General features: G+C 43.0%; 1 protein-coding gene across 1 annotated transcript in view; it reads left to right on the top strand.

The window, feature by feature from the left end:
- Positions 1–18973: 18973 nt before the first annotated feature.
- The window catches only part of LOC120989572 (scaffold attachment factor B2-like), a 392913-nt gene continuing 389897 nt past the window's right edge, over positions 18974–21989 (top strand). Inside the window, exon 1 of the mRNA XM_040417765.1 lies at positions 18974–18978. The gene's annotated coding sequence lies outside the window, so the exon portion shown is untranslated. The remainder of the gene's footprint in view (positions 18979–21989) is intronic.

Genomic DNA, 21989 nt, shown 5'->3' with positions numbered 1-21989 from the left:
GCTCGTCATAGCGTCGCTGCAGCCGCCCTTATCGCATTGCTTCAAGCCCACCTGGGCCGCCGCAGAGGAAACTTCGCCGGGATCAACATGAATAAGGGTGACCCGGGCATAGACCGCGCCTGGAGGAGGGAAGAACCGAACTCCGATCTAACGGATGACACCCCGCCGTAGCAGGGCGAGAAGACAAAAAGGTAAAAACCGAAAAAAGGACTAGGGAACCCAGAAGAGCTCCAAGCACCTCTCTGGCATTCCTTCCTTGACAGGACAGGAAAAAAACACTGGCGATGTGGGGTGGGGGTTGGGGTTTTTAACCTCTGTGTGTGTTTTCTTCCTGTCCTATCAGAGGAAGGCATCTCAGTTTGTGCTGTCATGGAGACGACTGGGGAAATATATTGATCTAAATATGTTATATAGATTGTATGCTATATGTTTGGTGTGTGTATATGTATATGTATATTTATATATACATACATACATACACTAAGCTAGGATATAGATCACTATATTTATTCATATCATGTCACTGCTTGAGAAAGATCCCAGAAAGCGGATCGAAACGTTGCGGGTCTGGTGAATAAAGCCTTTTCTACTTTTTACGCCTTGGAAGTGCTGTGGATTTTTTTTTCATTGGAGGTGGATCGCCCCCACAGCCACTGGCACTCCGACCCGCAACCTACAGACAGCTGTGCTGCCCCATACCTTTCTACCTTTATATATATTCATAGATATATAGATTTGGACATAGATGGATATATCTATGTATATCTAAGTTATACGTATCTAAGCTATATGTATCTAAGCTATATGACAGCCAAAAATATCTAAGCTATATGTATCGAAGCTATAATGACAACTAATGTATCTAAGCTATATGACCCGCTATATGTTTCTAAGTTATTGACCGCTATATGTTTCTAAGCTATATGACAGCTAATAGGTTTCTAAGCTATATGATAGCTATAGGTTTCTAAGCCATAAGACAGCTATATATATCCAATCTATTTGACTGCTCTATCTAAGCCAGGGCTCGACAAATCCCTGGTCGCCATGGCGATCAGGAATTTTGTCCTGGCACCCTGGATATTTGCCCTCACATGGCCTGCCCCCAGTTCATCCGGGGCACTCCGCCGCCTCTACGTGGACTTCTTGGACAGTCTGGCAGGGAAGGAGTTACCTGGATCCACCCCCACCTGCTCACTGGATAGAGATATCAGCTTCTCTCCTGGGCGTTCCTTCTCCCCCTGGCTGTAGCGCTGTCCAATGGCAGCGCATGAAGATGGAACGCCCACTAGAGAAGCTGTTATCTCCTCCCCATTGCTCCGATAGTAATTAGCATACGGAGCAGGAGACAGTAATGGGGCACGGCAGGCGAACAGAGCGGCGCCCAAGGTATAATAGTAAGTGCTGGGACATCTCTTGGACGCCGCTCTGTGTAGCCTGACTATTTAAATTCTGGACCCATATAAGGTCGTCTTTTAACACACAATACAGGAGGCAGGTACGGCCAGCCCATAATCACATAGCCGGCACCCTGCCTCTGACAGGGAGCTGCGATCAGCGGCAATTAACCCCTCAGGTGCGGCACCTGAGGGGTTTAACTGACGCTGATCTGCTGCCCGCCTCCTGAATAAGGGTTAATTATCATTGGTGGCAACAGTGCTCCCCCCACCCCATTAAATCATTGGTGCACAGTGTGCCCCGCCCCTCTCAACCCCCCAGTATTAAAATCATTGGTGGCAGTGGGCACAGGGGTCCCCCTCCACCTTCTCATTGGTGCAGTGGCCACAGGGTCCCATCCTCTTCATTGGTGGCAGTGGCAGCTTCTGATCGGAGCCCCAGCAGTTTAATCCTGGGGCTCCGATCGGTTACCATGGCAGCCAGGACGCTACTGAAGCCCTAGTTGCCATAGTCAGCTCCCTGCTGCCCTGTGCACAGAGCACAGGGCAGCAGGGACAGTGTGAGGTCCTATTCACCCTGATCAGGGTGAATAGGACGAGGGATTAAAAGATCCCAGGTTCTGGCCCCTAAGGGGGGAAATAGTTATTAAATAAAAAGTGTAAAAAAAAAACACCAAAATATTAAGTATAAATCACCCCCTTTCCCAATTTCACATGTAAAATATATAAACAATAAATAATAAAACATATCACATATGTCCAAACTATCCTCCTGGCCAGCACAGGTGTCACTTTTGGCTTCCGACCACGTCCCCTGAGATTTTCCACAGTGCGGAACATCTTGTATTTTTTGCTCAAATGTAAATAAAAGCTGAGAAATGTTTTTTTTCCCACAATAATGCCTTTTGTACATCGTCTTATTATCTTTTGGGAGACACCTATGTCATTTACCGTCAAAAATTGCTTGCTGGTTGACCAAAAGTAACTAAGTCAAAATTTGCCAGGGGTATGAATAATTATGGGCAGCACTGTATATGTATCTAAGCTATATGACACCTACATCTATCTAAGCTATATGACGCCTATATCTATCGAAGCTATATCACAGCCATATCTATATGACGGACAATGATTTACTTTGTGATGTCCTGGGGGTGGTTTTGTTTCTGATGGCCAGTGGAGTAGGGCAATGATAACTTGCTGAGGCTCCCTTCGTTGGTAAAGATTGCCAGACGCAGAGGCACGGGAACGGGCACACTGGGAGCAGGCACACCATTAAATCTTTCCCCACGGCTGCCGGCACTGGTAAGGGTTACGCATGCGCGATCCCTCACAGGAGCTGCAGCAGTCAGAGGAGAGAGAGAGAGGGGGGCGGACACACAAGGCTCTGACTTTTCGTGCACAGAGCCTGGCCATTTCCTAAGGCAGGGAGAAGCCTGTACACGAGGCGTCACCACCGGAGCCTTGTGGATGACTCATCCGCCGTGCAAAAACCGGCAGAATAAATGATGAGTAAATTACAAATGTATTTTTTATTAATGTTATAAGCCCACCGTAACATATATAGATATAGCTCGGACAACCCCTTTAATGCTGCCAGAATAACCTTGCTTTACGGGGCACTACGGTTTCGAATAGATTATACTTTGTACCCCCTTAATGTACTTACCTGTTACACATATGGATTTCCAAGTATCTCGGTTCATTCACTGGTACTTTCGATGGGCGATTAAAATACGTTTTCCATCCTTTTTGGATATCTGTGCCTTAGTCCAATACGATTATATCCCTGACTAATTATTGTGTTTTAGATGCATGATGCTGAAGCTAACATTTTATTATTCAGAAAACGTGTAGAAAGAGTACTTCCCTCAAATAATGTATTGCCTATACTAAAAAAAGAGGCAAGGAAGGGAGGAAGAATCGATGTAAAGTGATGGAGTCAAGTTTTTTCCCAGAACCACAGAGGAGCATACATGGGCATAGTTACAGGATTATCTGATATAGTAGAGAGTAGTATTAGGAAGTCTTTTCTTATACAGAAATCCTTTGAGCTGGGTAACCTTGCGGGGTAATCTTTTAGCCCCATAATACATACCAAGATGCTCCTGCTGTTATCTGAATCCGTTTCAGCCAGGCAATTTACTGGAGAAAAGATGCTGATATTGCTAGGGTTTTCAGGGAAAATTTATACTGACATTTATGCTTCCAGAGATGATTATTTTTGGGAAGAACTGTGTGCATGCTTGGGTGGTATTATAGTTTTTCGCTTTAGAGAATGAGGATAGACCCTTCATTTGGAGAGAAATTACTCTGGATGAGATACCATAATGCGATAAAGGATTTAGCTAATGGAAGGTTGAACCGGACGGCATGCTGTTGAGGTATATGGGAAGTATGTAGATTTATCAGCGCTTCAGTTGTTGCAAGTGTATCATTCTGCGTTCTGTGCGGTTGTTTGCCAGAACTCTTATATGAAGCCACTATTTGTCAAACTCTTGAGACCTAGAATTATTATTTTTTTTGTGTGGTCTTTATAGGCCCATCTCTTTGCTGAATATCAATTTATAAGGTACTTTTTGTAAAAATCCTAGTGAATAGATTGAGGTAATAAACACAATTATACATGAAGATTAGTTAAGTTTTCCTGGCCAGTCTCAACATTAGGAATATCAGCAAGGGTCCAGGTAGGAGCAGCCGAGAGAAAGGAGTGGGCCCTAGCCACAGCATTCAATTTTTGAATTCCTGAAATGTTTTTGCTTTGACCCAGTCTTTTCTATATGGATCTCAATCCTATATAAATACCCAAGGCATGATGCACATGGCTGTTGCCTGGGCCGTGGCCGTGTTGCGGCCTCAAACAGCAGTTCCGCAATATACGGGCTCTGACTGTCTGTGGCAGCCTCATGGATGTTGCAAATTGCGGTCATCAGTGCACGAATGGCCAAGCAACGGCCGTGTGCATGAGGCCTAGGCTGGGAGTCTAGTTAATGGTAGGCAATCCCCTTTAGTTAATCTCAGTAAGGGTACCTGCCAGGGATGCCTACTGCTCACCTCACTTGTTTGACATTGCTGTGGAACCTTCGGCTCTTCGACTACGTCAGGACACCAGTAAAAGGGTGTGCGATTAGGAGGACAGAGTTGGTTTATAAGCGGATGTTCTCATGTCTGACATTGATTGCACTCTTTCTTATGCAATGGCCTGATAGACTGAATTTGTGATTTTTCTGGTCTCTAAATCTACTCTCAAAGCCACTGTGGGATCCCCAGTGGCCCTTAATCTACTATAACCTACTGGTGGTGGAGTCTTTAAATTTTTTATTTTTTTTTATTCAACTAAGGATCTAGCCCAGTCTTTTTCAAATAATGTAGGCCCCTTTGGAAATGTATTCAATTAATAAATTTAAAGGGGTTATCCCATGAATATTATAGAAAAAAATGAAAATGGCTCATAATGTAGTACATGACGACCTCTTAGTACAGGCCCTGTACCACAAATGAATCCAGAGATCTCCCTATTCATTGCTCCAATTGTTCTGCTAGATTTATTTCCCTTCTCATGGGTGTGCCCTTTTTGCTGTAGCTGGTGGCAGTTGAAGGATGGAACGGAGTATTTGGGTCAATGGCAGTTGGCGGCGTACAAATTAATTTCAGTGAATAACTATAATTTATATTTACATGCAATTACAAAAGTATTCAGATCTAGGTGCTAGTTTAAAATACTGTAGAATACTTTTTATGGGTTATCCCCTTTAAGGTCTGGAAAAATCCCCTTCATCAGCAGCAGGACATATCAACCAAAATTAAAATTATTCTTTCTATCTTAAAGAGGTTATTGCGAGCTTACTCTTGCTTACAGTAGCCCCTCCCAACTGCTGTTTTCTTTTAAATGGGTATTCATCTTTACACAATGGTGGCATATCGCTAGGATATGCCCCCATTGTCTTATAGGTGTGGGTCCCACCACTGGGACCCGCACCTATATTGAGAACGGAGCGGGGAGTGCTGTAGCTGGCGGACCCCAGATTTCCCGGGGTCCCTCCACCACCAAGCGCTAATCCCCGCTCTCTCATAGAAGTGAATGGGAGGTGCCGTGCATGCGCGAGCCAGTCTCCCATTTGTTTCTATGGGGCAGACGGCAATAGCCGAGCCAGCGCTCGGCTATTTTCGGTGGCCCCATAGAAAAGAAAGGAGGGCGGCTGCCCCATGGCGCAGTGCGCCCTCACTTACCTTCGGGGCTCTGTTCTCGATATAGGTTCATATAAGACATATCCTAGCGATATGCCCCCATTGTCTGAGATGAGAAAAACCCCCTTTAATCTCAGATTTCCCAGAATGTGGTCGGGGCTTCAGCATTGTCTTGTATCGGCACTTATCAGAGGCATGCTCCCGAGGCTCTAACTGCTGAAACCTCATGGTAATTTGAATAGTCTTTCCTACTACATTCACATCTCACAAATCCATCTGTATTTTGTACTCTTTATCTGTGTCTTTTCTATAGCAGAAGAAATGCTGTCTATCTTCCTGCAAACACTCCAAGATAGTCTGCCACAAGGTTAGTTGTAAACAGAGAGGAAACCTCCTCCCCCCACTGTTTAGCGCTAGGTGGCAGACGATCTTGGAATTAGAGCCTCGGGATCACGCCTCTGAATGCTTGACATGTCACTATGCTGAAACCCCACCCACAGCTTGTGAGTAAGCTCACTGCTGGCCGCAAAACCTCTTTCACAAAGAAGTGCAGAATGAACTGCGCAGTCTTGCCACTGCAGTGGAATTGCTGCTGTGGCCGCAGTTGTCACCAATGTCTTGGTACATAGGCGACTTTTGGCATCTTTGCGGGTCTTTGTATACTTACCGTCCTTTTAGAAGGGGGTGACACCCTCTCATGTGTACCCAAGACCTGCTTATTAGGTACTGTACCAGAGAAACAATGGCCATACTACAAACACAACTTTCTGAGAGCCTACATTTATGACTGATAAGGCGATGATTTGCTCTGCATTGGAGACCAATCGCCTATTTTTTTAATTTTTTTTAATCTAACCATTTTTTTGTTTGAAAATAACTAACGATACAGCATTTACATAGCAAATGGACGACACGTTAAACACTGCCCCTACCCCCAGTGCATTTTCCCCATACCGTGCATACATCCGCCAAATTGTCCCAAATATGGGGTGTGAACTCCCTCCTAGTATTAATTCTCTAATACTCCAACACCACCAACGAAGTACGCGATCCTCTTGGTACAGACACAGAAATCCGCTGTATATCCAGCAGCCACAGCCTCGACAATGCTGGAGGTGCTAATCCTGGACTTTCAATTCAAGAATCCTATTGCTTAGAGAATTTGGCTAGTGTTCCCCTTTTTTAAATGGGCCCCACTCGAACAATAATCATATGGTTGATCACCCCTATAACCTCACTGGCATGGTCAGGAGTAGATTGAATCCAAGAGTTAAACAATTTAATTTGCTAGTTAAGTAAAGAATTTTGGCCTGCTCCACAACATATGTTTAAGAGTTTCCTCAGTTTGTATGGTGCTGTGCTTTATAAGCTGGTTCGTTTTCAAACAGCTGATCGGCAGGGGTTTCCAGGGCTTGTGGAGCCCCATATATTAGCTTGATTCAATCAGGAAAGGACAGGCCGAGCCCCATTTTCTCCAGGACGGCCCATATGTACCCCCAATTCTGCACATCCAATGCATTGGCAGCATCCAGTGAAACATCCCCTTTATGAAGAGACCCTCCTGGAGATTAAGAAAAGAGTCTACTGAAAGTAGTCACCGTTGACTTTGCCTCCATAAAGCCCGATTGATCGGGATGTATTACAGAAATAATACAGTGGCCAACCTCATCGCCAAAACCTTAGCCAGAATTTTGACATTTGATGTGAGGAGAGAGATCGTCTGATAAGACTTGGGGAGGGCTCCTGATTGTCACAAAGAGGTAATATACAACATAAGATCTACATGTAATATACACATCCCACAACATGCAGTCCCTGAGCAAAGGCGAAACAGAACCAAAGGTTATGATCACAGAACACTGTCACGCTTCATTGAACTCTTACAATCACGAACAGCCAGTCTGTTAAGGTATCTCCTCCAGAGCCTAAAGCAGTGCGAAGGGTATTGTTCGTTGACCTCCAACCATTGCACCAAAACTCTCATCTTAGATGGATTCAGCATGGAGCACGACAGTTGACATTACCGTAATAGATGTTTCACCTCAAGAAACTTTGGCCTTTTAAAGTTGACTTCTGCAGAGAATTTATATATATATTTTTTTTATATTTAATCTCGCCTTAGATGCCAGGCCTTATGATTATAATTTTTTTACCTTAAAGGGTGAGTGCTGCGCTGTTTATGTTGCAGTTACTTCCGAGATCATGTGCTGTACATAGGCACACCACTGTGAGTTAGATGAGATTTAAAAATAAATAACCGGATAACCCCTTTATTTTTTGTAACATTTATGTGATGTAAAAATGCTCACTCCACGCCTTGATAAATAAATTGAGGGTGAGTTTCAAAAATGGGTTCACTTAATGAGGGGTCCACTGTATGAGTACATCAGGGTTTCCCTAAATGTAATGTAGCGCCCAAAAACCATTTCAGCAAACCTGCATTCCAAATGCCGTTCCTCCCTTCTGAGCCCTGCCATGTGCCCATATCGCATATGGGGAAAAGGATAAGAAATTGTGGGGTACTTTTTTCCTGTTTATCCTTTTGTGAAATTGAAAAATTTAAAACTAAAACCAACATTTTATTGGTAAAAGTTTCATTTTTTAATTTTTCTCGGCCTGTTTCCAAAATGGGGTCACTTTTTTGGGGGTTCAACTCTAGGGTTTCTACCGGATCTCTTCAAATTCAACATGGCGCCTGAAAACCTGCTGAAAGTCCTGCTGCTTACAACCCCATATGGGGTGTTGCTTAATTCAGGAGAAAGTCGATACAAATTGTGGATTTTTTTTCTCAATTTACTCTTTGTGAAAATGAAAAATTTGGGACTAAATCGACTTTATTCAAAAAAATTATTTTTCATTTTTACTGCCAAGTGTTTAAGATGCCTTTTAGTCAAAGAACTCAGTATACCGTTTGAAACATTTGGAGAGAGAGGTTTCCAAAATACGGTCACTTTTGCGGCATGGCGTATCTCAGGGCCTCTTCAATTGCGACATGGCAGCCAAAAACCATTACAGCAAACTCTACCCTGCAAAAACCATATGACGTTCCTTCTGTGTACCCATACAGCAGTAACACTTTCGCTACCAGTGCGTACATGTACAGCGCAGGAGGGATAAGCAAACATGGTGTCCACTCGCACGTGCATTGGGCATCATGGCCGGCAGGTCTCCTGTTTCAAACTGCAGAGACCTGTGGCTAATTAAAGGGGTTATCAGAGACTAAAAAAATGTCCCCATATTCCTAGGCCCCTCACACTGAATCTACTTACCTGGCTCCCCGCTCCCTGCTCAAGTCCTGGTTCTCGCACCGCAGCTTCTCCCTGTGCACGGATGAAAACATCTGTTTGCTAGGAGGGAGGCTCAGGCTCATCCCAACCTGCCATTGGCTGCTCTCCCCAATCCCATCCCCACCCGACACAAGATCTTTCATCCATGCACAGGGAGAAGCAGGAGCGGCGGTGCGGGGACCAGGACTGGCATGGGGAGCCAGGTAAGTAGATTCAGAGTAAGGGGCCCGGGCATATGGGGGACATTTTTTAGTCTCGGATAACCCCTTTAAAAGCCTTTTAGATACCGTGATCAAGTGTCCAATGAGGATGCGGTAATTGGTTTGAATGCGCTGGGTCTCGATGAAGAGACCCAGGGCATTCATGCTGCAAATTCTTATTTTGGCCACATAGTTATTGGATTTCCCCTTGGTCGTCTTTTTTCTAAAGTGAATAATTCTAATTTTGATAACCTTTTTAGGTATTGTAGTCCATCCATTCCAGTTATTACTTTAGTTGCCCTTCTCTGAACCCTCTCCAGCTCTGCTTTGTCTGCTTTGTTCACAGGAGCCCAGAATTGTATACAGTACTACATGTGGTCTGACTAGTGATTTGTAAAATGGACTATGTTCTTATCATGGGCATGTGTGTCCCATTTGATTCAACCCATTATCTCATTGGCCTTGGCCGCAGCTGCCTGACACTGGTTTTTACAGTTGAGTTTGCTGTTCACTAAAATTCCTAAGTCCTTTTTCATGTCAGTGTTACCCAGTGTTTTACCATTTAGTATGTACTGGTGACATGTAAGGTTATGCACATGGGAAGGAAAAATACATTTGTCAGTGGTATAACTCATCTGCCACTTCTCTGCCCAAGCCTCCTACATAGCCAGATCCATCTGTAGCGGAGTGTGTACCATTAATAGCCACCCTCTGTTTTATATCACAAAGCCAGTTACTTACCCACATACACACATTTTCTCAGTCTATTTTCTCATTTTATATACTAACCTTTAATGTGGTACAGTGTCAAATGCTTTGGAGAAGTCCAGATATGACATCCATTGATTTGCCGCTGTCAAGTTTAGAACTTACCTCCTTAAAGAAACTGATCCCTCATGAAGCCATTGTAATGTGGCGTTATTTATTTATTTTCAATTAGGTACTCCAAGATAGCATCTCTTATGCTTCGTTCACATCACCGTTCCTGCCTTTCCGTTCGGGCAGGGAAAATGGAAAGGACGGATTCGGCACATAATTGAGTTGATAGGAGCCCACGTGCCCCATAGACTGTAATGGGGTCCGTTAGGTTTCTGTTTGGCTCAGTTATGTGCCGAATCTGTCCTTTCAGTTTTCCTGCCCCTAAACGGGGCAGGAAAACGGAAAGGCTGAACGGTCATGTGAACTAAGCCTTAGACAACCTTCAAACAGTTTACCAACAACAGATGTTAAACTTACTAGGGTTGTTTCGATAGCAAAATGTTGATTCTGTTTCAATACCATAAAATAGTATTGCGATACTCGATGGCATTCGATACCACGCAAAATAAAACACCAAAAAAAGCCGCGTGCATTCCACATTTTATGGAACGTCCAGCCCATAATCGAGCAGTCCTATCCTATTTTTGGGGGGGACAAGGCGACTAATGGCGAATCGCAAGTTTTTTCTTTTACGGCGTTCCCCTCATAGGAGATTTTTAATATATTTTAACCACTTAAGGAACACAGGTTTATACCCCCCTATTGACCAGGCCCTTTTTTACAAATCGGCACTCCACAACTTTAGCGGTTTATTGCTCGGTCATGCAACTTACCACCCAAATGAATTTTACCTCCTTTTCTTCTCACTAATAGAGCTTTCATTTGGTGGTATTTCATTGCTGCGTACATTTTTACTTTTTTTTGTTATTAATCGAAATTAAACTATTTTTTTTGCAAAAAAATTACATTTTTCACTTTCTGTTGTAAAATTTTGCAAAAAAAACGACATCCATATATAAATTTTTCGCAAAATTTATTGTTCTACATGTCTTTGATAAAAAAAAAAAATGTTTGGGTAAAAAAAAAAATGGTTTGGGGTAAAAGCTATAGCGTTTACAAACTATGGTATAAAAATGTGAATTTCCGCTTTTTGAAGCAGCTCTGACTTTCTGAGCACCTGTCGTTTCCTGAGGTTCCACAATGGCCAGACTGTACAAACACCCCACAAATGACCCCATTTCGGAAAGTAGACACCCTAAGGTATTCGCTGATGGGCATAGTGAGTTCATAGAACTTTTATTTTTTTGTCACAAGTTAGCGGTAAATGATGATTTTTTTATTTTATTTTTTTCTTACAAAGTCTCATATTCCACTAACTTGTGACAAAAAATAAAAACTTCCATGAACTCGCTATGGCCATCACGAAATACCTTGGGGTGTCTTCTTTCCAAAATGGGGTCACTTGTGGGGTAGTTATACTGCCCTGGCATTCTAGGGGCCCTAATGTGTGGTAAGTAGTTTGAAATTAAAATCTGTAAAAAATGGCCGGTGAAATCCGAAAGGTGCTCTTTGGAATGTGGGCCCCTTTGCCCACCTAGGCTGCAAAAAAGTGTCACACATCTGGTATTGCCGTACTCAGAAGAAGTTGGGCAATGTAATTTGGGGTGTCATTTTACATATACCCATGCTGGGTGAGAGAAATATCTTGGCAAAAGACAACTTTTCCCATTTTTTTTATACAAAGTTGGCATTTGACCAAGATATTTATCTCACCTAGCATGGGTATATGTAAAATGACACCCCAAAACACATTGCCCAACTTCTCCTGAATACGGAGATACCACATGTGTGACACTTTTTTGCAGCCTAGGTGGGCAAAGGGGCCCACATTCCTTTTAGGAGGGCATTTTTAGACATTTGAATCCCAGACCTCTTCTCACGCTTTAGGGCCCCTAAAATGCCAGGGCAGTATAAATACCCCACATGTGACCCCATTTTGGAAAGAAGACACCCCAAGGTATTCAATGAGGGGCATGGCGAGTTCATAGAAATTATTTTTTTTTGCCACAAGTTAGCGGAAATTATAATTTTTTTTTTCTCAGTCTCCCTTTCTGCTAACTTGGGACAAAAATTTCAATCTTTCATGGACTCAATATGCCCCTCAGCAAATACCTTGGGGTGTCTACTTTCCGAAATGGGGTCACATGTGGGGTATTTATACTGCCCTGGCATTTTAGGGGCCCTAAAGCGTGAGAAGAAGTCTGGAATATAAATGTCTAAAAATTTTTACGCATTTGGATTCCATGAGGGGTATGGTGAGTTCATGTGAGATTTTATTTTTTGACACAAGTTAGTGGAATATGAGACTTTGTAAGAAAAAAATAAATAATAATTTCCACTAACTTGCGCCCAAAAAATGTCTGAATGGAGCCTTACAGGGGGGTGATCAATGACAGGGGGGTGATCAGGGAGTCTATATGGGGTGATAAACCCCCCTGTCATTGATCACCCCCCTGTAAGGCTCCATTCAGATATCCGTATGTGTTTTGCGGATCCGCTCCATGTATCAGTGGATCCGTAAAAATCATACGGACGTCTGAATGGAGCCTTACAGGGGGGTGATCAATGACTTGGGGGTGATCAATGACAGGGGGGTGATCAGGGAGTCTATATGGGGTGATCACCCCCGTCATTGATCACCCCCCTGTAAGGCTCCATTCAGACGTCCGTATGTGTTTTGCGGATCCGATCCATGTATCAGTGGAACCGTAAAAATCATACGGACGTCTGAATGGAGCCTTACAGGGGGGTGATCAATGACAGGGGGGTGATCAGGGAGTCTATATGGGGTGATCACCCCCGTCATTGATCACCCCCCTGTAAGGCTCCATTCAGACGTCCGTATGTGTTTTGCGGATCCGATCCATGTATCAGTGGATCCGTAAAAATCATACGGACGTCTGAATGGAGCCTTACAAGGGGGTGATCAATGACAAGGGGGTGATCAGGGAGTCTATATGGGTGATCACCCCCCTGTAAGGCTCCATTCAGACGTCCGTATGTGTTTTGCAGATCCGATCCATGTATCAGTGGATCCGTAAAAATCATACGGACGTCTGAATGGAGCCTTACAAGGGGGGTGATCAATGACAGTGGGGTGATCAATGACAAGGGGGTGATCAGGGAGTCTATATGGGGTGATCAGGGGTTAATAAGTGACGGGGGGGGGGGTGTGTAGTGTAGTGTAGTGGTGTTTGGTGCTACTTATTACTGAGCTGCCTGTGTCCTCTGGTGGTCGATCCAAGCAAAACGGACCACCAGAGGACCAGGTAGCAGGTATATTAGACGCTGTTATCAAAACAGCATCTAATATACCTGTTAGGGGTTAAAAAAAATCGCATCTCCAGCCTGCCAGCGAACGATCGCCGCTGGCAGGCTGGAGATCCACTCGCTTACCTTCCGATCCTGTGTGCGCGCGTTCACAGGAAATCTCGGCTCACGCGAGATGACTCCTATTGGCGTTAGTCTGACCTGGGAGCGCCGCAGCAATGACGCTTTTCGGCGTTAGCGTGGTGGCAGGTGGTTAATAGTTTGGACTTTTTCGGATGTGGTGATATGTAATATGTTTATTGTTTATATATTTTATATGTAAAATTGGTAAAGGGGATGATTTATACTTAATATTTTGGTGTTTTTTTTTTAATTTTTATTTAATAACTATTTTCCCCCTTAGGGGCTAGAACCTGGGATCTTTTAATCCCTTGTCCTATTCACCATAATAGATCTCTATTAGGGTGAATAGGTTCTTACACCCTCTCTGCTGCCCTGTGCATACTGCAGCAGGGAGCAGACTATGGTAGCCAGGGCTTCAGTAGAGTCCTGGCTGCCATGATAACCGATCGGAGCCTCAGGGTTAAACTGCTAGGGCTCCGGTCAGAACTGCCACTGCCGCCAATGAGAGGAGATGAGGGGATAATGTGGCCACTGCCACCAATGATTTTAATACTAAGGGATGAGGGGAGGGGGTGCAATGCGCCACTAATGATTTTAATACAGGGGAGGGGGGAGGGCGCACTGCACCTCCAATGATTTTAATACTTGGGAAGCGCACTGCGCCACCAATGATGGTTAACGTTTAATACAAATACAGCCGGCGGCAGAAACACATTGCCGTCACCCGACCTTTGACAGGGAGCTGCGATCAGCGGCAGTTAACCCCTCAGGTGCGAGGGGTTATTGTCGCGGATAGCAGCGCCCTGTCAGAGGTCAGGTGCCGACAATGTGTTTCTGCCTCTGGCTGTATTTGTATTAAACATTAGTTATCATTGGTGGCGCAATGTTTTATGCATAATTGACATAATATATACATATTTGATAATCCAGATACTTGTATGCAGCCAACCATTATTGAAACGCCAGAATTCTATATACCTGGTAGACAAGAAACAACTGGGACATAAGCTGGCCCTCACATAATGATTGAGGCGTCAAGGCTAAAACTGCCTTCCATTGGTCTTCTGATATTGGGCCAACCTCTCCTTCCCACCTTCGCTTGACCACTAATGTGTCTTGTTTATATCGTAGCAAACAGCGGCTACACCCACCAATCGGTTTTGGATACGAAGTGCTCACCTCTGAAGCCCTCACCCCAGGCCTATATAGAAAGAGAGGTTTTATGTAGAATTAAGAGGGGCACTCTCTACATAAGGGATCACACACAAAGTATAAAATATGATATTTAAAATATTTAATGTCTCCACTGCAAATGACAATACCAATAGACAATCCCTAAAATAAATGATAAAGTAGTAAAATATTTTCACAAAAATAGAATAAAACCACTTCAATCCAATATCACAATACTATACTAAAATCAGCCAATACAGGGAGTGCAGAATTATTAGGCAAGTTGTATTTTTGAGGATTAATTTTATTATTGAACAACCACCATTTTCTCAATTAACCCAAAAAACTCATTAATATCAAAGCTGAATATTTTTGGAAGTAGTTTTTAGTTTTTTAGTTTTAGCTATTTTAGGGGGATATCTGTGTGTGCAGGTGACTATTACTGTACCTAATTATTAGGCAACTTAACAAAAAACAAATATATACCCATTTCAATTATTTATTTTTACCAGTGAAACCAATATAACATCTGAACATTCACAAATATACATTTCTGACATTCAAAAACAAAACAAAAACAAATCAGTGACCAATATAGCCACCTTTCTTTGCAAGGACACTCAAAAGCCTGCCATCCATGGATTCTGTCAGTGTTTTGATCTGTTCACCATCAACATTGCGTGCAGCAGCAACCACAGCCTCCCAGACACTGTTCAGAGAGGTGTACTGTTTTCCCTCCTTGTAAATCTCACATTTGATGATGGACCACAGGTGCTCAATGGGGTTCAGATCAGGTGAACAAGGAGGCCATGTCATTAGATTTTCTTCTTTTATACCCTTTCTTGCCAGCCACGCTGTGGAGTACTTGGACGCGTGTGATGGAGCATTGTCCCGCATGAAAATCATGTTTTTCTTGAAGGATGCAGACTTCTTCCTGTACCACTGCTTGAAGAAGGTGTCTTCCAGAAACTGGCAGTAGGACTGGGAGTTGAGCTTGACTCCATCCTCAACCCTAAAAGGCCCCACAAGCTCATCTTTGATGATACCAGCCCAAACCAGTACTCCACCTCCACCTTGCTGGCGTCTGAGTCGGACTGGAGCTCTCTGCCCTTTACCAATCCAGCCACGGGCCCATCCATCTGGCCCATCAAGACTCACTCTCATTTCATCAGTCCATAAAACCTTAGAAAAATCAGTCTTGAGATATTTCTTGGCCCAGTCTTGACGTTTCAGCTTGTGTGTCTTGTTCAGTGGTGGTCGTCTTTCAGCCTTTCTTACCTTGGCCATGTCTCTGAGTATTGCACACCTTGTGCTTTTGGGCACTCCAGTGATGTTGCTGCTCTGAAATATGGCCAAACTGGTGGCAAGTGGCATCTTGGCAGCTGCACGCTTGACTTTTCTCAGTTCATGGGCAGTTATTTTGCGCCTTGGTTTTTCCACACGCTTCTTGCGACCCTGTTGACTATTTTGAATGAAACGCTTGATTGTTCGATGATCACGCTTCAGAAGCTTTGCAATTTTAAGAGTGCTGCATCCCTCTGCAAGATATCTCACTATTTTTGACATTTCTGAGCCTGTCAAGTCCTTCTTTTGAACCATTTTGCCAAAGGAAAGGAAGTTGCCTAATAATTATGCACACCTGATATAGGGTGTTGATGTCATTAGACCACACCCCTTCTCATTACAGAGATGCACATCACCTAATATGCTTAATTGGTAGTAGGCTTTCGAGCCTATACAGCTTGGAGTAAGACAACATGCATAAAGAGGATGATGTGGTCAAAATACTAATTTGCCTAATAATTCTGCACGCAGTGTATGTGGAAGACAAATAGAAAAATAGTCTACTGTGTGTATGTGTGTATATATATATATCTCCCCTTAAGGATAGTTTGTCCTTAATTTCAAATGCAGCACTGGTATGTCTAGGGATGATGTTCAATATCCTAGTTCCATTAAAGTGCACTGGTGCCGTTTTAATTTGGAGTACAATGATGTGTACTGATAGGGGTAGTCTATGCAGCCCAGTGTATTTTGATCCAATTATATTCCAGTACTACCAGACAGTCAATTCAACTTTAGTTGTAGCTAGGTCTGTTGCTCTGTTGCGCTAGATATATCAGCCAGCCGGCTGTAAAATGCGCTATTATTGTCCAGAGCTTAGATGTAAGTTTCTCTTACCGGACTCTCGGTGTGCCCCTCGCCCATCTCCTGGTGATCGGCGTCTCTTACCGGCCTCCCGCTTCACGGCGTTCTCCTCTGCCCTGCTCCTCACCTTTCACGCGGCGTCCCACGTGGTGACGAAGCCAGCGTCGGCACGGCGTATCACGTGATGCGGAAAAAGCTCTCCTTGCCGGTCAGCTGATTTTACTTTCCGGAGGTCCTGATTGGGCTGAGGCTATTACTTGGACAGGCCTGTCGTTTTTTGTCGAATGTCCTTTACATGTGCATTAATTGTTTCAGCTCACTTTCTGGGACCATTCGCGTTTCGGGGACAACCCCTTCCTCAGTGGATATCAGGAGTGAGCTTTGATGCTGACCTTTTATAGGCGGATGCCTGTCAATCCACATTACCAATGGTTCATATCCAAAATCCGGGCTGGAATCCTCCTTGTTAATCTTTTTTCTTTAATCATATAGTGCTGCAATGTTAGATAGTGCTACAATGTTGTCTGTGTGTATGTATGTGTGTGTGTGTATATATATATATATATATATATATATATATATATATACACTGCGTACAGAATTATTAGGCAAATGAGTATTTTGACCACATCATCCTCTTTATGCATGTTGTCTTACTCCAAGCTGTATAGGCTCGAAAGCCTACTACCAATTAAGCATATTAGGTGATGTGCATCTCTGTAATGAGAAGGGGTGTGGTCTAATGACATCAACACCCTATATTAGGTGTGCATAATTATTAGGCAACTTCCTTTCCTTTGGCAAAATTGGTCAAAAGAAGGACTTGACAGGCTCAGAAAAGTCAAAAATAGTGAGATATCTTGCAGAGGGATGCAGCACTCTTAAAATTGCAAAGTTTCTGAAGCGTGATCATCGAACAATCAAGCGTTTCATTCAAAATAGTCAACAGGGTCGCAAGAAGCGTGTGGAAAAACCAAGGCGCAAAATAACTGCCCATGAACTGAGAAAAGTCAAGCGTGCAGCTGCCAAGATGCCACTTGCCACCAGTTTGGCCATATTTCAGAGCTGCAACATCACTGGAGTGCCCAAAAGCACAAGGTGTGCAATACTCAGAGACATGGCCAAGGTAAGAAAGGCTGAAAGACGACCACCACTGAACAAGACACACAAGCTGAAACGTCAAGACTGGGCCAAGAAATATCTCAAGACTGATTTTTTCTAAGGTTTTATGGACTGATGAAATGAGAGTGAGTCTTGATGGGCCAGATGGATGGGCCCGTGGCTGGATTGGTAAAGGGCAGAGAGCTCCAGTCCGACTCAGACGCCAGCAAGGTGGAGGTGGAGTACTGGTTTGGGCTGGTATCATCAAAGATGAGCTTGTGGGGCCTTTTCGGGTTGAGGATGGAGTCAAGCTCAACTCCCAGTCCTACTGCCAGTTTCTGGAAGACACCTTCAAGCAGTGGTACAGGAAGAAGTCTGCATCCTTCAAGAAAAACATGATTTTCATGCAGGACAATGCTCCATCACACGCGTCCAAGTACTCCACAGCGTGGCTGGCAAGAAAGGGTATAAAAGAAGAAAATCTAATGACATGGCCTCCTTGTTCACCTGATCTGAACCCCATTGAGAACCTGTGGTCCATCATCAAATGTGAGATTTACAAGGAGGGAAAACAGTACACCTCTCTGAAAAGTGTCTGGGAGGCTGTGGTTGCTGCTGCACGCAATGTTGATGGTGAACAGATCAAAACACTGACAGAATCCATGGATGGCAGGCTTTTGAGTGTCCTTGCAAAGAAAGGTGGCTATATTGGTCACTGATTTGTTTTTGTTTTGTTTTTGAATGTCAGAAATGTATATTTGTGAATGTTCAGATGTTATATTGGTTTCACTGGTAAAAATAAATAATTGAAATGGGTATATATTTGTTTTTTGTTAAGTTGCCTAATAATTATGCACAGTAATAGTCACCTGCACACACAGATATCCCCCTAAAATAGCTAAAACTAAAAACAAACTAAAAACTACTTCCAAAAATATTCAGCTTTGATATTAATGAGTTTTTTGGGTTCATTGAGAACATGGTGGTTGTTCAATAATAAAATTTATCCTCAAAAATACAACTTGCCTAATAATTCTGCACTCCCTGTATATATATATATATATATATATATATCTCCATAGAAAAGGTCAGGCAGCACTCCTTTTTTGTGTTATATGGTGCCCGCGGTGGTCCCTCGACCCAGGACAAATAAAGAAAGTCCGCAGCACTCCTTGAAGTAAAAAAATGTGCAATTTATTCACACATGTCAGAAAAATGACAACGTTTCAGTTCTCTCACAGAACCTTTCTCAAGTCAAGTGAGTTGAGAAAGGTTCTGTGAGAACTCAAACGTTGTCATTTTTCTGACATGTGTGAATAAATTGCACATTTTTTTACTTCAAGGAGTGCTGCAGACTTTCTTTCTTTATATATATATATATATATTCATATTCTCTTCCTCACATATTGCAATAATAAATTATATATATATATATATATATATATATATATATATATATATATATATATATATATTAAAACAATGATAATATATAAATAAAATACGATGTTAAAATCATGATATTGCAGTTTGTATACAGTTTCAATGTAGGCAGGCCCTTGGTGACAACTCACTATTTATCCCATATAACAGCATCAATGACAGTCTACTTAAAGGGATGGAAAAAAGGATTCTTTGAAGGGGTTTCTTGCATATATCTCATATCAAGATATGGAGTCGATTTGTCTAGATCCAAAAGGAGGCTCAAATGTCGAGTAGAGTATAGATGGATTAGATGGAATAGGGGAAGGGGGCATGCAGGGAGAGATCAGATTGTCGATAACACGGCCAGACTCCGATGTCCCCCCCCCCCTCCTTACAGGAAGCCAAAAAGCTCCAAATCTGCATTCAAACCCCCGGCATCATAGTCTCAAATTCAAAAATGCGTCTCGACTCCTGTCTAGATATATGCGCAATATGGTTTCCCCCTCTCCAGGGTCTCTTAACCTTCTCAATAGCTGTAAATATCAATCCTGAGGGGTCACATCCATGTACCAATTTAAAATGTTTGGAGAGGGAATGTGCCTCATAGCCCTTTTTTATGTTGGCTATATGTTCCGATACTCTCTTTTTGAGAGTCCTCTTTGTCCTCCCTATGTATTGCTTATTACATCCGCATTGAAGCAGGTATATTACATCCATTGTATCACAGGTGAGGCAGTCCCTGATATTTAAAGTAAATGAATTGGTAGTAGACTGTATCTTTTCTCTCTTTCTTGGGAACTTTGTAATTTTGCAGTTGGCACACCTCCCACATCTGAAAAATCCTTTTGTGGATAACCAATTCCCTCCCCCCCCCCCCCTTTTTTGTAGTGGGGTTCTTAACTGTCGGCGCCACTTTCCCCGCTAAATTTGTGGCTTTAGTGTACACTTTATTGGGAGTGTCGCGGAGATGGGGCCCTATAATCTTGTCCTTTAACAAATGATTCCAATGCCTTTTGACAATTTTTTTCTACAATACGATATTGGGAACTGAATGGTAGGATGAGTTTGGGAGTATCATCATCTACAGCAGGGGTGCACAACCTGCGGCCCGGGGGCCACATGCGGCCCTCGATATCATTCTGTGCGGCCCTCAACCATCTAGTGACAGACATGTATGTCTATGTCTTGTGGCTGCTCACATGCATTTTTCATGTATTCTCCCATTAGATGGGAGTCCTGGATGTGTAAGCAGACATTTATGGCGTATACTGTATGTACAATATGCAATAAATAAAGTATATCAATTGGTAATACCCCTTTAAATTTTATTTTCGGCCCATGGGATTCCTTCAGTCTGACAATGTGGCCCCCAACCAGAAAAGATTGTGCACCCCTGATCTACAGGGACCTTTTTATTTGAGAAGAACTCTTTCCTCTCCATTCTATTCACTTTTTCAAGGGACCTATCGATAACTTTTAGTGGGTATTACCTTTCTACCAGTCGACTCTTTAAAAACTCAGCTTCCTGTTCAAATTTTTCTTCTATTGTGCAGTTTCGCTTCAATCTGCTAAACTGACTTGTAGGTACATTGATCAGCCACCGTGGTAGGTGGCAGCTTGAGAACCTAATAAAACTATTTTTGGAGACTGGGTTTAAAATGGGTACTGCAGGTCAATCTATTGCCATCTACTTTGATGTCGAGATCTAGGAACTCCACCTCATTGAGGCCAACAATTGGAGAAAATACTAGGTTCCTATCATTCTCATTCATCTGTTTTAGGAAACAATCTAACTCCTCTCTTGTGTCCTCCCAGACGAATAGAATGTCATCTATAAATCGGCGCCATAGCACCAGACCCGCCCCCAGCTTGGGCTGGATGGCCTCCAGTTCCCATTGTGCTAGGAACAAATTTGCATAGCTGGGGGCGAATCTGGTGCCCATAGCGGTACCTGTTCGCTGGAGGTAGAATTCTCGCTCGAAGGCAAAGTAGTTGTGTGAGAGGATAAAGTGGACTCCCTTCAGTAGGTATGACAATTGGTCTCCCTGTATATTGGCATTCCTAGAGAGTTGTTTATCAAGGGTGTCAATTCCCGCACTGTGCTCAATCACTGTGTACAGTGAACTCACGTCCAGTGTCCCCAAGATCCATCCATCTTTCCATTCCCTCAAGTGTCTTTACTATATCAGTGGTGTCACGAATATATGAAGGTGTCATTTTCACATATGGTTGCAACCATTTATCTATATACTGTGACAAATTACACGAGATGGAGTTTATTCCGGACACTATTGGTCGCCCAGGTGGAGACTCCCGATTTTTATGGATCTTGGGGACACAATAGAACATGGGTATCCTTTTCTCCGTCTCAATTATATAACTAGCCTCCTGTTCCAATAGGTATCCCGCATCCATCCCCTCCTTACAATAGTCCCTTATTTCATCATGAAATTTCTCTGTTGGGTCCCCTTTCAATTTTTCATATGTTCCCACATCAACAAGTTGTCTCCTACATTCCTGTAGATAATCCTCTGTGTTTAAAATCACCACCGCACCACCTTTATCGGCTGGTCTGATGGTTATTTCTTCATTAGCCTGTAATTGTTGGATCGCCTTAATTTCGTCTCCAGTGACGACATTATAAATTTTCCGACTTTTGGTATGTCTTAAATCCCGATCAACATTTTTTCTGAACGTTGCCATATGTTCGCTTATTTCTTGTATTGGGTATTTTTTTTATTTATCCTTCAGACTCGTGTGTGCATATCTTTCTATACCCTCATCCTGTTTACTATTTGTCACTATGGGGTTCTTTAAAAAATATTTCTTTAGACATAAATGTCTAACAAATTTCTCCA

The sequence above is a fragment of the Bufo bufo genome, chromosome 2 (assembly GCF_905171765.1).
Source record: "Bufo bufo chromosome 2, aBufBuf1.1, whole genome shotgun sequence".
Lineage (NCBI taxonomy): Eukaryota > Metazoa > Chordata > Amphibia > Anura > Bufonidae > Bufo > Bufo bufo.
This window is presented reverse-complemented; position numbering and strand designations above follow the sequence as displayed.